Genomic DNA, 16,980 nt, shown 5'->3' on the forward strand with positions numbered 1-16,980 from the left:
CAGACCTAATCCCCTCCTCCTGCTTTTGCACCTCATTGACTACCAGCTTCCTCCGTTGAGCCGGGGTTGCCTTGTGCCAGGAGCTGAAATGAGACCAAAACCTCCTTTTCCATGCTGAACTTGACCCATAATATCTCCGATATGAAGGGTAGCCTTAGCATTTTCCATAGCTTTCTTTGCTGTCCATTTTCTTCCAGCTTTCAACACAGGTGCTGCCTCCCTTATGCATTTGTCACGTGAATCTACTAATGTCATTTCCAGTTGGACTTTGGCGTACTTAAACTCCTTAGAGCAGAGATTGGTAGCTGCAGTATTCCTTTACCATAAAGTCCCACTCTGCTGAGGCAGCATGGAACTCCCACCCACTTCCTGACGTATGAACTGATTAAAGCTTCCAGCTTCTCAACTGTTGTCAAGGAAACCTCATACACAGTCAGTGGCCACAGCAGTCTTGGCAGTAGACCAAACTGAAAGCATCAGTGTTTCAGTTTGCCTGGTAAAGTGCTGCTCTCTATGCTCTTCAACCTTTCCATTGTTTGTTGTCTAACTTCTCCTACACAAACTGTGTCCTTTAGATCCCCGTCGTACCATCTCCCTAGACTTTTCACTGGCTTCTCAGACACTGTTGGTATTGCCTCATCGTTAATGTAGAACCTTTTATCTACTACTTTACCTTTAATTATATAGATGCTCCTCGATTTAGTGGGTTTGAATTGCATTCGTGCCCATTCAATGTTATTGGTTAATTTGCCTAATAACCAATTAGTGCAGGCTACTGTTCTAGTCATTGTTGTCATGTCATCCATGTATCCTCAAATTGGTGGTAGTCACATTCCAGAAGCCAAGCACTCTCCTCCCACTACCCATTTTGATGCCCTTATAATTACTTCCATTGCCATGGTAAAAGCCAGTGGAGAAATGGTACATCCTGCCATTATTCCAACTTCTAGGCATTGCCATGTAGTGCTGAATTCTGAAGCTGAAAAACTAATTTGCAAATCTCCAAAGTAGGCTTTCACTAAATTTGTTATTGTCATCGGTACGCTAAAAAAATCAAATGCTGCCCAAAGAAGTTCATGTGGCACTGAAACATATGCATTAGCCAAATCCAAGAATGTCACATGGAGGTCCTTCCTCTCCTTTTTTGCTGATTGAATTTGTTGCCAGATTACGCTGATGTGTTCTAAGCATCCTGGGAAACCTGGAATGCCTGCTTTTTGTACGGAAGTGTCAATGAAGCAGCTCTTTAATAGGTAGGTTGACAATCTCTGAGCAATAATGCTGAAGAAAATCTTGTTCTATGTTTAATATGGAAATAGGATGAAACTGACTGATGCATATAGAATCCTTTTCTTTTGGCATAAAGACTCCACCTGCTCGGTGCCATGCTCTTGGTGCAACCTTTTTTTTCCATGCCACTTTCATCAATTTCCATAAGATTCGTATAACTCTACTCTTGTACACTTTGTATGGAACTCCATTAGGCCCTGGAGATGATGATGCCCTTGCTTTTTAGGCTCCTGCCTTTTTTAATCTATATGTGTTTCCTCCAAATATCTCTCCAGCTCAAACTTAGATGATTTTAGTGTGCCATTTTTCTCACTGGTGAATATCTTGTTTACAAATTTGAGTGGATCTTTATAAAAGTTAGTTCTCGCGCGCTCTTTATTTTTGTAGCATTTCCGTAGGTGCTCAGCTCTGCACAATGTTGCAAGCTTATCTTTTATGACCCTTTGTAACAGATTGAGTCCCTCCTTCTGACTTTGTTCTGCTTTTCTCCATTGCTTCCTCAACTGCCTCCTTTCTCTAACTAAGCGTTCAATCTCCTGCTGCTGTCTATACCTTTTTCTTTCTTTTTTTAATTCCAAACCACTCGCTTCCATATGCGTAGATGATGTCCCCACATTTATCCAGCTTCTTTTCAACTGTTCCATTTAACCTTTCCAAAGTAAAACAGATATCCATGTTTACTGTGTCCCACACAGTTTTCTCACAAGCTCTTGGCCATTTAACTCCAGGCTTGTGCCCGTTGAGTTTCTTTTCTCTCTTATGCTGGTTCATCTGACCGGGTTAAAAAGGATCATTAGGCTCATTGCTAGTTGTATCCACGCAAGTCCTCCTCACGTCTATGACAGGGGTGCTGATATCCTGCGAACTGTGGTTTGCTTCCTGTCGCTAGATTTCATTCGACTGTCTTGACTGTACGTAAGAAGTACTGATCAATGCAAGGCCCTTGTCCCTTCTCCCTCAAGCATTTCATTCCCCCTTGACCGTTGTCGTCTTGCTCCAGCTGCAGACACAAACCTGGCGTTCCATGTCTTTGCTAACTGCAGATCTTGAACTAGTCTTTTGTGAAGTACTCTCTATTCTCATATCTGTTTCCGTTCCTAAGTCGTTAACCGTGTTTTCCAACGTTGAGTCATCTTCCGCCCCTGCCCTTGCAGACTCTAGGGGTATTTTTCTCTTTAATTTCATAGAAGCCTTGGGAGGGTGTCTCCAGCATCCTGTTTACCTTTGAAAACATAGAGCTGGATTTTGCCAACCAAGGTAGCTAACCCTTGCCAGCCCCAATGGGGTCTCTTTCCTCCTCAGCTGCCTCTCCATGCTGTCATGAGGATGTGCCATACATCTACCACATATTAATGATTATTAAGATGTGGAAGGTGTATGGTACCACCAAGACCCTGCCTAGATCAGACTGTCCCACCAACTGGATGACCGAACAAGAAGGAGACTGATCAGAGGCCACCAAGAGGCCAATGGTAATTTTGCAAGAGCTACAGGCTTTTATGGCCAAGTTTGGTCAAAGTGTGCATGTGACAACAATATCCCAAGCACTCCACAAATCTGGCCTGTAGTTTATTCAAGGAAGCCCACCATGAATCCTGTTTGAACTATGAAAAAAACCCTCAGGAGATTCTGTAGCGATGTGGCAAAAAGTTTTGTGGTCTGACTAAACTAAAACGCAACTTTTTGGCCTATATCCAAAGCCTTATGTTTAGTGCAAACCCAACGCAGAGCATCACCCAAAGAACATCATCCCTACTGTGAAGCATGGTGGTGGCAGCATCATGTTATGGGGATGTTTCTCATCGGCAGGGACTGGGGCACTTGTTAGGATAGAAGGGTGAATGAATGAAGCAAAGTACAGAGAAGTCCTTGAAGAAAACCTGCTGCCCTCTGCAAGAAAGCTGACACTGGAACAGAAGTTCACCTTTCAGCATAACAATGACCCAAAGCTACACTGGAGTGGCTAAGGAACAAAAAGGTAAATGTCCTTGAGTGGCCCAGTCAGAGCCCCGACCTAAATCCATTCGAAAATTTGTGGCATTATTTGAAGATTGCTGTCCATCAATGCTCCCAAAGGAACTTGACAGAGCTTGAACAGTTTTGTAAAGAAGAATGGTCAAATATTGTAAAATCTAGGTGTGCAAAGGCATATCCAATTATGATCATTGAGTTTTGTATTTTTTCTCAATAAAAACTTTTCCCCTTAACAGTGTGGAGTATGGTGTGTAGATAAGTGGAAAAAAAAACCTCATTTAAACCATGTAACTCTGAGGCACTGACACAACAAAATGCGTAAAAGTTCAAGTGGGTTTAGACTTTCTATAGGCATTGTATATTGAAATTGGCTGGTAAGTAAAGCTTTAATTGATACAATTCACATGGTGAATGTTATTTGACTTAGGGGTGATAAGTGGGCATTTTATTGATAATCCCTTCATATTGTATTAGATTAAGATATGTTATGTACCGTCCATAATTAAAAACAGCCAGACCATACAATGACCATTCATGTTAGTTAATTCAGTCATGCATGTCATAATTTAGATAAATTAAAGGCCACCACCATGCCTGCACAAAAATAAAAAAAAAATAAATAAAAAGTATGCCAGCTGATGAATGCACTGCATCAAACATCTAGCGAGATTAAAAATAAATACATAACTCCTACACATACAATACAGTACTGCTATACATTATTTCTACCAACTAGATGCTGTATTCATAAAACAGGAGCAAAAGCTGCATGGAATATCAACTGGATTTGAAATAAGAATAATGTGCTTGTGACTTTAGAAAGAGAACAGGATTTCTCCTTGGCTCCCGGAGAGCCGCCCTCGTGGAGGAAAAACCGAACCGATCGGCCTCCAAGGCTGGGAAGCAACTGTTACTTCCCCCAAGGGTAACCTAGAGTGATAGAGAACAGCAAAACAAGACATGTTCCGTTTAGCGAGAGACTGCTGTACTAAATTGAAATAAATAGATTGAATATTTAGGACTGAGGAATAGCCTACATTGATAGACAATATTCAGAGGGTATGTACTAGTAGAACAGAGATTTTTTTTTTCATCAAGCAGAAAAAAGGTAAAATACATACAAAAAAATACTATATTTATGTATTTTCCGTTGGATTGATTTGGAACCGGTGTCAAGGGAAATTGATAGACAGTGAAAAAAGTAATACCGCCTATAGTGCAAATGACCGTATTTCTGTTAAGTTCTTGTCTCACCTTGTTTTGTTTCTTTTTTCAAAATAGCCAGATCATGACAACCATTCAGTTATGTAAAAAGAGTCTGCAATGCGTTTGAAAATATAACAATGTGTTACGGGAAACACAGGTCAGCAACGGTGACTTAATGCATATCTCGTAAACTTTGCACGGTGTTCTGTAACACTAACTCCAGAATTAACTGTTCCCGGCTTTGAATTCAAAAGCAATGTAGCATCAGAGTTTTCTAAGTTTCTAATATGCAAAGTTACAGTACTGTTGAATCTCTCGTTCTGTTAACCAGGCAAATGGAAATCTTGATCTACTGGGGCCAATGAAACTGGGCTGGAGTGAAATTATCCCCAATTCTATTACAGCTGGAAATATCTATTTAAAACCAAATGAAAATGAGAAAATCCACAACATAATAGGTTTGAGTTATTGATACCTGACAGTTTATTCACACCTACCACTGTTGATCTGCTTGGAGTGTTAAAGAATGTGTGTTTGTAGGAAAAACAGGCTTTGGGGGTAGAATTTAGCAGCCCACTGTCTGGAGCTCTATTGCATCAACCCTTTGTCTGTAACAAAACACACATGCAGGTACAGGCAAAATCTATCTTTTAGAAGTGTTACACCTTTTCACCATCTCGCAGCACTACTCTGCTAGTCAAAAGAAGCAGTGTGTGGTACCCTACAGTATATGAAAGACAAGTATTTTTTTAAGCACCCTGAAGACAGAAAAAAATAATAAATTACATTTCTTGAATACTGTACTGTAGCAGTCAATAAGCAAGATACTATAAATAATGCAGTTATCAAATACAGTGCTCAAAATTAATATATTTTATACACATACTCACAGCTTCATGAAAATGATTACTGGCTAAAAAATAAATATGCAGGGCTACATCAATAATGCATTCCTTAAAAATCTATTCTATAAGTAAGCATGAACTAAATGAGCTGCAAAACTACCCCACAAATTACCATGTGCACTTCTGTATTTCTTGAACATTATTTTGTAATTCCAGTACCAGAGGAGACTACTTCTACAAATCCAATAGCCCAAATGAAATAAACAACTTTATAATAAGCGCTGAAAGGTGGCTATTTACTTGTAAAAAAACTGAGTGATAACCTGTTTTTTTATTAATCATTTTATATAATTTATGAATGCTAAATAGCATTTTACAGTAGAATACTTAACTTTACTTACCATTGATAGATACATTATAACATTTAGTTTTTTACAAATGTGTTTTTTCCCATTTTGTAGCAATTTACAGATGATATTTTTTTTGTGGAGGGAGCCTCTTAAAAGCTGTTTCTACGAGTCTGAATAGTTAAGGCTGGTTCACACTGGGCAAATGATTTAGACAGATGCTACGAATGCACCACCTAGCGTTCAAATCGTAGATGCAACGGATAAGTTGGCAGATCTGAACTTCTGAGCACCAAGTTGGTGACGTCACTCACGTTCAACCAGTCATTCACGCTTTTCCATTTAAAATAGTTTCCGCTTGCTTGTTTGAAATAGCTTATAATTATACAGGTGGAGCAAAAGTGTCAGATGAGTTGTTAATTGAGCAAGTACGGGGCTATCCGTGGCTTTATGATATACATAGGGCAGATTATAAAGACCAATTAAAAAAAGCAAATTCCTGGCAGGCTGTCGCTAAGCCTTGCAATCTGATTGTGAGCATGATATAAACCTTTCTTTCTGATAACTTGAAAACTGAATCAAGCAATGACACAGCTGACCATAAATTAAAAAAAAAAATAATAATGAAAACTAATAGATAACCAACGAGGGAGGAATTGAAACATCTGTTACCAGCTATTTTTGTTTTCTACACAGTTGATGAGAGTGAAAAATCTGAAAGCAAAGTTACAATTGTAAAGCAATAAGTTCCAAGTTAGCAAATAAAAATGACAGAGCTTTATATAGCACTTCTGGTTGGTTGAAGGCACTCAACCTATGGCCTTGTGCCTCACAACACACCTATGTGTTACTGCACAACCTGTTGTGGGTTATTGCTTATATAAATCCTTTCTGCATCAAGCTCAGTGAGGGCCAAGGTAAAATTGGCTGACAGGGTTCTAGCCTACAGTACCATCTGAACAAAAAGTTCTGATCTTTCACAACACTGCCAAAATAGGGTGATAATTGCTTCCTAATTGAGCCTGCTCAGAATTCTCAAAGGAGGTGAGAATGCAACTCACATCACTTTTGCCAGCCCTCGGAAATGAATAAGAGTTTAAGAGTTAGGTTATTAAGAATTGCATCTAATGGTATGTACTGACCTGATCAAATACCAGGGAATCGCTTCCATTTCCCTCCCAGAAATCTGCTGACCACTGAACTACAAAATAAAATCCTGGTTTTGAAAAACTTTGCACTGGAACATTGCATGGCATACAAATATAACACACACACACACACACACACACACACATATATATATATATATATATATATATATATATATATATATATATATATATATATATATATATATATATATATATAGTGCCTTGCAAAAGTATTCAGACCCCTGACCAATTCTCTCATATTAATGAATTACAAATGGTACATTGAAATTTTGTTCTGTTTGATATTTTATTTTAAAACACTTAAACTCAAAATCATTTATTGTAAGATGACATTGGTTTTATGTTGGGAAATATTTTTAAGAAAAATAAAAAAACTGAAATATCTTGCTTGCATAAGTATTCAACCCCCACACATTAATATTTGGTAGAGCCACCTTTCGCTGCAATAACAGCTTTAAGTCTTTTGGGGTAAGTATGTACCAGCTTTGCACACAGTGTCGGAGTGATTTTGGCCCATTCTTCTTGGCAGATTTGCTCCAGGTTGTTCAGGTTTGTTGGACGACACTTGTGGACCTCAATTTTCAAGCAGTGCCACAGATTCTCAATGGGATTGAGATCAGGACTTTGACTGGGCCATTGTAGGACATTCACCTTTTTGTTCTTGAGCCACTCCAATGTTGTTTTGGCCTTGTGCTTGGGATCATTGTCCTGCTGAAAGGTGAATTTCCTCCCAAGCTTCAGTTTTTTAGCGGACTGAAGCAGATTCTCTTGCAGTATTTTCCTGTATTTTGCTCCATCCATTCTTACTTCAATTGTAACAAGATGCCCAGTCCCTGCTGATGAGAAGCATCCCCATAGCATGATGCTGCCACCACCATACTTCACTGTAGGGATGGTGTGTCTTGAGGCATGGGCAGTGTTAGGTTTGCGCCACACAATGCATTTTGAGTTTTGGCCAAAAAGCTCTATCTTGGTCTCATCTTACCACAAAACCTCTTCCCACATCACAGCTGGGTCACTCTCATGCTTTCTGGCAAACTCCAGATGTGCTTTCAGATGGTACTTTTTGTGTAACGGCTTCTGTCTTGCCACCCTCCCATACAGGCCAGTGCTATGCAGAGCTCTTGATATGGTTGACTGGTGCACCATTACTCCATTCCCAGCCATTGAACTCTCTAGCTCCTTCAAAGTGATTGTTGGCCTCTCTGTGGCTTCTCTCACAAGTCTCCTCCTTGTTTGAGCGTTGAGTTTTGAGGGACAGCCTTTTCTTGGCAGTGCCTGGGTGGTGTAATGCAGCTTCTACTTCCTGATTATTGATCCAACTGTGCTCACTGGGATATCAAAACACTTGGATATTATTTTGTACCCTTTCCCTAATCTATGTGTTTGTATTACTTTATCTTTAACTTCTGCAGAATGCTCTTTGGTCTTCATCTTCCTTCAGATTCACAGCCTTACTAATGATCCTTCAACAGTGGGGTTTTTATCCAGAAAATGTGACAGCAACTTTAATGGTTCACAGGTGGAGGCCAATGGTAAGGTAATTGTGTCCTCGTTAGGGCAATTTCTTTCATCTGTGCAAACTAGGAGCTTCCACAGCACTGGGGTTGAATACTTATGCAAGCAAGATATTTCAGTTTTTTATTTTTCTTAAAAATATTTCCCAACATAAAACCAATGTCACCTTACAATAATTAATTCTGAGTTTCAATGTTTAAAAATAAAATATCAAACAGAACGAAATTACAATGTACCATTTGTAATTCAGTAATATGAGAGAATTGGTCAGGGGTCTGAATACTTTTGCAAGGCACTGTATATATATATCATCCTTACACCACCAGGCAATAATCTCTCTCTGTCATATGAATGGTTCAAATCTGTCAGTCCCACCACTTTTCAAAGGAACACCTTTCATCTCCACAGCAGTCTATCCACAGCACGCTGCCAGGATTGTTGTAATGTTTTCATTTTGACAGTGTGTCACTTTTCATACTGAAAATGTATAATTCTTTGATCTGTATTTTTGTTCACATTTTCTGTGATTTTGTTTGATATATCTGTTTAAAATATTTGATTAAACCCATTAGACCTGAGTAGTGTGTTTCTTCTGTGCATCACTGTATATATTACTTTTCAGTGACCTGCTTTTCCTAGTGCAATGAATATGGAGGTGAAAAAGAATTAGCATGCATAACACCTAGAAAATTAAACATTTGAATGAGGGAATGAGGATTCATTCTGGCTTGGCTGATGATGATTGATGGTATTTGATTAGAGGGAAAGCAAAACTGACCCAGTCTTCTTTCCTTTCTGAGTACTCTGCTGCTAATGCAAAACAATCTCTGTGAATGTCTGCTGCAAAGGCAATTACTGTGATGCTGTAACTGCACACTAGTAATTTGCATAACACAGTATTATATCATGCTGTAAGCGTTAATCACATCTCAGCATTTTTGTGCTTTACCAGAGCATAACAGTACTGAAAATCATACTTTTATTTAAGGACACTGGCCCTCTGGCATCACTGTCCAAATTGCACTTTTTAAATGTGAAGAGAGAGAGAGAGAGAGTAAAAAAAAAGCATTTGACGAGAATACACAGACAACAATACAATGTCACACCATAGAGATCATAACTCAACAAACTTACCACAAATATGTACATCAGAAAACTGTGCTGCTACATCTCACACAAGGTCAAATGCAATGCCCTTATATTATTAAATTAGCAGTTTGATTTAAATGTGCTATTGCATTACTTTGACTGTATTTAACCAACATACCACGACTTCTGGTTCATGTTATCCCTTGGGCTTTTCTTTGCTGCACACTGTATGGTACTTGTGGTGGTGTTTTGGTATATATGACTCAAATGCAAAAAAACAGCTATCAATTTCAGTCGAAAGAAGTGAATAGAATCTGCTTTCATGATACTGTTGCAAAAGCTGTTATCGCCTGGTGACAGAGGACCATTGACAGGTGTCAATTAATATATTTCTATCACAGCAAAGAGCACAGCAGTAACACAACTGTTAACTCAGCGAGTGAGCTGCATGGGGACCTCCTTTAGAATGGGATCGCATCCAAACTAGAAAACAAGATAATTGGGCAATATAGTCATTAAAAGAAATTGGTCCATACTGCACATCTGAGAATTTGATTATGGTGTAATGTGTTTTTGTTGTTTACTGCATTGTCAATGGAGTGTTGAAAAGAAAACAACTGGGATATATATATATATATATATATATATATATATATATATATATATATATATATATATACACACACACACACACACACATTGCAGGATCTTTGGCTATATAAAACTAACAAGGTTCATGTTTATTGATTAACCCTTTTTTTCATATCTTTTGATACTCCAGTGTAAAGTTTAAATGCACTCTTATGCTCAGACCTGTTCTTGTGAAAGCCCCAGGGCCATTATTTGGAATGATGACAGTAACGGCTGGTAAATTCTAAGACATGTGAGGTGTTAATATAAAAACTACAAAAATATATGTTAAGAAGGACTGGTTTCAGCAGAGTACCTCTTTTTCAAAGCCACGTGCTTACAGTAACTACTGAATGGGGGGAAAAGTTAAAAAATAAATAATAAAAAAAAAAACATTTTAAGTAACACCATAACTTTTTCCCTCTTTCACACCCACACACACAGTATATATCACAATTAACATTATACAAATCAGGAATCTTAATACAGCACAATATGTAACTGAAAAGTCTGTGTATATGCATCATCTTCACCTACTTCTACAGGAACTCGGCGATCCTTAAGGGCAGCAAATTTCTCAATGGTTGACTTGTTGAATTACTGTTCGCCTCGATCAACAATTTCTCAATCGACAGCATAGCAAATGTGTTGAGTCAATCCTGAGACGCTCTGTTCCTTAAGAATGTTTTAATTCTCTTCAACATAGAGAAACATCTTTTAGATTCTGCAGTTGGCATTGGTGTTATGATCAGGATACGTTGCATACCACAGCGCCACCAGCAGAACGAAATTCTGGTTTCTCATAAATGACAGAAAGTTCTGTTTGCCATTGTCCACTGTCCAGCATTGAATATGTCTGTACTGTGTCGGTCAATGCCATTGCTTCCACTGGAAAACAGTTATTATGCCTTTCAAATAATTCTCTTTGCAGCAATTTGGCACTCACAAGATGTTTAGTAAAGGCAAAACAGTCCCTGGCATTGACGATTATTATGTCACACACTTATCGAGCCATTCTCTCATTTTCTCTCATGTCGGCGCTTTGCTGGGATGACAGACAGTGGAGGCAGTTTAAAGTTAACTGACCAAGTTCAACACTTTGCTGATGCCGCTGGCAAATGTAGTGGTAATTTTTTCAACATACACTGTGTCAATATCACTACTGTACATGTGTTACAGGAGGGGCAGGGAAACCGCCCAAGGTATTTATTTCGCATGCTCATTTGGGGTGGTTCCAGTAGGCAATAAAATAGTAAATTATTATTGAATTAAAACTGGTGGGGCAGTGCCTCAATGCCCCTTTTACACCAGTAGCGCCTGAATGAGGATACAATTATGGGGGGGATATTACTGTACCTGTATATTTAAATAAAACTGATGAAGTGAAGTAAAACAATGCTCCTTCTTTATTTTTGCTAACTGATTTAAAACAAATAGTGAAATATTGAGGGCACTAATTTAGTAAAGGGTTTTTAACACAGAAGAGGTGGCCGAGCACCTTGTAGTGTGCAAGGTATATTTGCATTTTTACTAGTTTAAATTGTAATAATTGAATACCTTGTCTTAAATTCAAATCACGTAGAACCCGACCCTTATTGAAATAATCAGACTAGACCACGTTTCTAATGAATACAAAGTAACAGTATTTTTAGAAATAAGACTAAATAACGGAAAAATTAAAGGTGCAACAACTAAACTAAGATAATGCAGAAAGGAAGAATTAACTAAACTAAACAGTACAGAAAATAACAACACCCCCCACTCCAGCTGGTTGATTAGCGATTATCGATCAACACAATCTATGGGAGATTCCGTTAAGGTTACAACTGCATTCCTGACAGCTATTTAAGACGAAGGTTAGTCTTAACAGGGGTGTCATTAGTAACCCAGATATTCACTTTCATTAATATTTGATAATCAAAGCATCGTTAAATCAGTCTCATATATATAGTTTTGGTTCAGAAGGCAATTCTCACTCTTGCGAGGTAAAGACTCTCTTTACATCCAGACAACTTGTCAAGAATGATTTATTATCAAGACAGTTAAATTTGGATTCTATCTTCTAAACGCAGAACGATAATTGCCTTATGAAACTCATATAAATTTGTATAAATCACATACAAGCAAATACTATAGTATTCATTAACTCAAAGCATGAATTGAAAGCAATAATATTTTTCTTACATTCCACTTAAAACAAAAAAATAAATTTTACTTCAAGGTCTGCTTATTCTCGAGTTCATAAGAGGATTACAACACTACTCATTGAATACATAACGGATTTGCGCTGCTTCCTCCAGCTGTTCCTTGTCTTCAACACTACAGGCGCTCGAAGCTTGCTCACGGCAAGGTCAGGTAGATTCCGGGGTCTGCCTTCTTCACGTTTCCTCTCCACTTCAGGGTATGAAATAAATGTCTTTGCAAAGAACTAGGAGTCATTAACTATTTAGATATTCCACTGAAACAGCAATTCCTTCATCAATATGTGTACTCTTCGTCCGGTTATGTCTGGGGTATTCCACCCCAAACTCAGGCACTAAATTAAATATACTTCAATTTATGTCGACTTCAAATGTTTATCCAACTCTTTCTCCGATGATCAATCAGGGCTAAGTTAGACCAGTACTTTAGGATTTTAGACGTCTCACGCAGCGGACTCCCACACCAAGGCAAACACTAGAATAGTTATATTGTATTAGAGTGTCCAAAAATGGTATCTCGGTCGCAGGCTGATTCTCCAGGTTATCACAGTTCAAAGATTGGTTTGTATATTGGAGCCTTGGATTTCGTGTCAGGAGCCTCATTTCGATGTTACGCTCATATTTTTGTAGGTCTTTCTCTACCCCTGTGATTGGATAGTTGGGTTAATTTGGGCAGTGCCTGAGCCCACGTGAAGTGTTTTTCATTGGTTGTTCTCATACCAACACGGCACCTTGTTCTCCATTGGTCCGATATTCCGCCCCCTGTCGGCTGGATTTAATACAATGACTGGTTCTCGTCTTAAGTGTGAAGACACCTAGAATTGTTTGGCTTATGGTGTCGAATGAGCCATTCAGCGATCATGAAGATAAGCCATGTGTCCAGTATTTAGTTTAAGACTCTTTTTAAAAACATTCTTTGTCAGTGGGGGAGTTGGTGACCAGGAACCAAGAAGACACAGAGAATGGTATAAGATTCCCCCCTGTATATTCCAATTCTATTACTTTTATTCAAACACACATAGGCTCCAACAGGTACTGCACTGGTACTTCATTACAATAGGAGGACTGTAAACTAAGGTACAGAGCATTCAAAGAAAATGTTAAGTTATTACCATAACCCTAGTTCCTTAAAATATAAATGTAGCCATTACCGAATGGGCATTACCTCCAAAAGACCCAAAACCTGAATAAAATATATCAAAGCTGCTCGCAGAGCCTGTGACACAGTCATGGCCCACCCCCAAGGACATAAAATGACAGCGCTCACAGACTTGAGAGTCATTTTTCCTTCAACCTGGTGCAATCATGGACGCAGCGACTTTGAAGGTTAGGTTACATTTCTATTTCAGAGAACCAGGGTAACCACTAGCGAAAAGGTTAGTATACTCAAGTCATAGCAAGGGAAAGATTACCACATATGTCCCGAATGCTACAATCCTAATCCGAAGCTGCCTTGTGCATTACTAGTTGGAACCCTAGTAACAAGTAACTATGGCTAGAAAATTGAGGGAGAAACTCACCTCTATGCCTGTGTCGTAAAAGTAGAGGAAGAAGCCACCCATAACACTCTAGTTCCAAAACCAGGGTTCAAAAAGCTGAGAGGCTATGCTTTCCCTTGTTTTGTCTACTGTGTCTCCACAACACATATTACACTTTGCAATTAACTTAACAATTTAATGTAAGATTATTCAATGTTTTCCACCAGTGTGAGAAGGTCATACACAAATTCAATATCAATTTCATACAAATCACTACACTAATTAAAAAGGCTATTTCCAGGTGTGCTTTTGCTGTTGCTATAACAAACCCCACCCCCACCATAGAACTTAAGGCATTTAAAAACAAACTGAAGAAATAAATAAATAATAAACAGGCATTTAGTTGTGACTTGCCTGTTATAAATTGCACTATTAGCTAATCACTGAATTGCTTAGCAAAGGAGGAAAAATATTTACCTGCAACCTGCTTGCTTTTGATCAAAATATTAGCATATAATTGCATGTATGTACACACATACTGTATATGTTGTATTTTATATCTGAAACAAAGACATATTGGAAATGAGAGAAAAAAAAAAAAAAACAGCAAGTTATCAAAAGTGCCCAGCCATTTAAAGTGGAGATATAAAAAACACAAGCCAAGTCTCAAGAAACCATTACGGCAGCCTTGCCCAACACAAAGCAAATAGGCACAACTGTATGCAAATCTTTTAGACATACTGTACATTATATTTTAAAATAATTGAAATATTAAAAAAAAAGTTAATATTACAATCTGTATATAATAAAGGTTATAATAGCTCTGTGGCGGTATAGGCAATTGACACAGACCTATAAGCCGCTTCAGTGGAAGTTCTGAACCATCATAACTCCTCTGTGTGAAAGCACCTTAAGAGGCAATGTTTGCGCTGAGATGGAAAGCACCCGTTTGCGAGATGTTGTGCATTTTGGGAATCCATACCGGTGAGATGTCTGTAGCAGACAGCCCTTTTTCTGAGGAACTCGGTTTTGAAAGAAAGCTCCACTGCCATCCCTGACTCCAAGGGCAAGCCTACCTTTTTTATTTTCACTTTTATGTTGAGCACTGTTTGTTTCGTTTTTATATCTGTGTTTAATTTGGGAACCTCCTGTATATGTGTTTAAATACGAGAGAGAAATGAGACAATGTATTCTTGCTCTAAATGACTTTCTGCTATATTAAACTATGTAACAGTGTAATGCCTGAGAAAGAAAGACTGAACCCTTGAAACAATGTATCGAATTGAAGTATTTGGCTGAAACACTGTAACTAATAGACAGCACTAGTTTGTGCAACATGAGAATTGAAACAAAATGGAGCTTTAAATAAATGTGATTAATTTACATCCCTGGCATTTTTATTGTGTGCTTGTGTTGTACTTACTCAAGACCTTATTTCCTGGCCCAAATAAAATAACCTGGTGCAAACAATCTAAAATCTATAACTTCATCTGAAGGTAGTGCCTTCAGTGGCATAGACAGCTACGATAAATTATATTGTAAACCCAGCTTAGACCCCGATACAGGCTCAAAGAAACAGAAGACAGAGAATGGGAGAGAAGAAAGAATAATTAACACCAATGAATACAGAGAACAAAAATAATAAACTTGTTGTTTATTATAGCTTTTTCTCTCTTCCTTTTTGTTTTCTTCTCTCTTCAGTTCATTCAAGCTGCAAAGTCTGCATCACCCCAACATTTCACGAAGAGCTGCTTGCGGTTCGCGAGCCATGTTTTGGCCACCTCTGGTATATGGGATTTTTAAATGACCATTTCATAACGTCAATAACATCATCCTTTTTTTACATCAACTGTAAAATTAAATGTAACTTTTGAAAATTTATATTTATGCAAAAGCATGAACATTCTTTTAGTATTGCAAATTAGCTTATTCTTGCTTCACACCTATCCTGCAGAAGAACATTAAAGGTTGTGGGGCAGATACGAATGTTAGAATAAGCTAAGCCATCCTTTTATTAAAATAGATAGCTTTTTTACTAAGCACACATTATGGATCTATGGCAGGGCAGGGCCCTGTTTCTAAATATTGTGGGGTGGTGATTTGGTGGTGGTTGGCAGGGATGGTGTTAATTTCCTATCCCTGCCAAAATACATGTGAGAATGTGGCTGGAGCTAATTGAATAATTGATAATTAGGCTCCAGCCACATTCTCACATGTATTTTGGCAGGGATATTTATATAGCACTTTTTATACAAAGGTATTGCAAAGAACTGTATAGTACATAGCAGAAAAAAGAACAAACCACAATACATTTGTATAGCACACATACAACTGCCATAATCAGACCATTTAAATAACATATTTAAATAACAGGATACACATAATACAAAAGCAGCAATTTTAAAGTTCTTTAAAACCCACTAAGATAAGAAAGCCATTTTATAAAGTGCGTTTTTAGTCTTGACTTGAAAACTGTAACATTCCCAGCTTCCTTAACAACCAGAAAAAAAGTGCATTACAATAATCAATTCTAGATGAAACAAAGGCATGCATTAATCTTTCGGTATGAGATACAGCAATAATTGGTCTAAGTTTGGATATATTTCTCAAATGGTAAAAAGATACTTTAATGACTTCCCTAATATGAGTCTCAAGTGAGAGATCAGGATCAAAGATGACCCCCAAACTCTTAATTTCCAGTTTCAGTTTTGATGTGAGACTGCAAGGGTCAAGTTCATGTAATTCCACATTTCCTTTTAGTTGGTTCTGAGAGCCCACTAGCATAACCTCTTGTGACAAAGTGCCCATCCCTGTGTATATTATCTGTTATGTGTTGCGTGTGGTGTGTTTAAATGTTGGTGTATAGACATTGGTATACCGGATATATTGTTTGTCTATTTATTTTGGCCTCATGTGCCATGTGCTGTTTTTGTTACAAACCTTTTATTTTCTGTCTGTTTCATTATTAAACATGTTACCTCTGTTGTAACATGAATCTGTGCCAACGCGATGTGTAACAAAACAGATCTATTTACATTACAATATAATCAAAAGAACACAATATTCAGTAGACTTTGAAAATACAAACTTTTACAAAAACTTAGCAGAAAGGGCAATACAGACGTTGTCATGCCAACTACTCCCTAACCCAATGTCAGTCTAATTACACACAGCACTGTAATGAAACTAACTTGCATACTTGGAATACTTGCATACCTTTTTTTTCTTAA

This window comes from Polyodon spathula, chromosome 1 (assembly GCF_017654505.1).
Source record: "Polyodon spathula isolate WHYD16114869_AA chromosome 1, ASM1765450v1, whole genome shotgun sequence".
Lineage (NCBI taxonomy): Eukaryota > Metazoa > Chordata > Actinopteri > Acipenseriformes > Polyodontidae > Polyodon > Polyodon spathula.